The sequence below is a fragment of the Haliaeetus leucocephalus genome, unplaced genomic scaffold (genome assembly GCF_000737465.1).
Source record: "Haliaeetus leucocephalus isolate CR32 unplaced genomic scaffold, Haliaeetus_leucocephalus-4.0 Scaffold181, whole genome shotgun sequence".
Classification (NCBI taxonomy): Eukaryota; Metazoa; Chordata; class Aves; order Accipitriformes; family Accipitridae; genus Haliaeetus; species Haliaeetus leucocephalus.
Window position 1 is genome coordinate 224,384 of NW_010972617.1, and position 270 is coordinate 224,653.

Sequence of the window (270 nt, forward strand, 5' to 3'; positions counted from 1 at the left end):
CCCCTCCCTCCCCCCCCCGCCCCGTCCCTCCCGCCCGCCCCAGCCCGGCACAAGTTGCTTGTGGGATAGCGGAGCCGCAACTCGGCCGCCTCCCCTCGCCCCGTACCGAGCCGCACGGCTCTTGGCGCCATGTTAATGACGTACTATCTTATTTCCACTAGGCAGCGACCTTCGGCACGAAACTGCTCTCTCGCCGCCTCCGGAGCGACAAAAAAAACCCATCAAATATGGCTGTGCTGGCGGCTCCCCCGGCTGGCGCTGCGGCGGCGG

The 270-nt window shown here is 67.4% G+C and overlaps 1 protein-coding gene across 3 annotated transcripts in view; it reads right to left on the reverse strand.

The window, feature by feature from the left end:
• The window catches only part of JADE1 (jade family PHD finger 1), a 48,592-nt gene that overhangs the window by 48,044 nt on the left and 278 nt on the right, over nucleotides 1-270 (reverse strand). Inside the window, exon 1 of one of the 3 annotated variants that reach the window (XM_010564486.1) lies at nucleotides 145-251. The exons of 1 other annotated variant lie outside the window; for it this stretch is intronic. The gene's annotated coding sequence lies outside the window, so the exon portion shown is untranslated. Of the gene's footprint in view, nucleotides 1-106; nucleotides 122-144; nucleotides 252-270 lie in introns of those variants that run through there. One more of the 3 variants, XM_010564490.1, reaches the window with a different exon arrangement.